The sequence below is a fragment of the Uloborus diversus genome, chromosome 8 (assembly GCF_026930045.1).
Source record: "Uloborus diversus isolate 005 chromosome 8, Udiv.v.3.1, whole genome shotgun sequence".
In the NCBI taxonomy this organism is placed as follows: Eukaryota; Metazoa; Arthropoda; class Arachnida; order Araneae; family Uloboridae; genus Uloborus; species Uloborus diversus.
This window is the reverse complement of record NC_072738.1, coordinates 139,487,054-139,487,494: the sequence shown is the minus strand read 5'-3', so window position 1 is coordinate 139,487,494 and position 441 is coordinate 139,487,054.

The window sequence follows — 441 nt, the reverse complement described above, 5'->3', positions numbered from 1 at the left end:
GCCACAACACTGCAACTTGCGAAAACAAGATTCGTAATAAGAACCGAGCGGCGGTTCTTACATATATACATATAAGAAGTAAACCCCCCCCCCCCCCGAAAGTCGGGTCTAGCTACGCCACTGTTGTAGTTTCTTGCGTAAAGAACTGAACTTTTACTGTATTAAAAAAATAAAAAAGCTGTTTTATTCAACACTAGTGACACCCGTATGGCTTTGCCCGTAGTAGAAAATTAAAAGGTCTTTTGGTTCGCCTGTATATTTACAAATAATGTATGGTGAATTTCTCGCCAATTGGCTTGCCCATGTCACGGTTCCACGTTATGATAACTTGGTAATTTACTCGTCCATCTTATTATAATTTTGCTCGGGAAAATGTTCTTAAAATTGGAATAGAAAAAGAACAAAATCGAATTTGCGAAAAATCGCTTCGAGTTGCACACC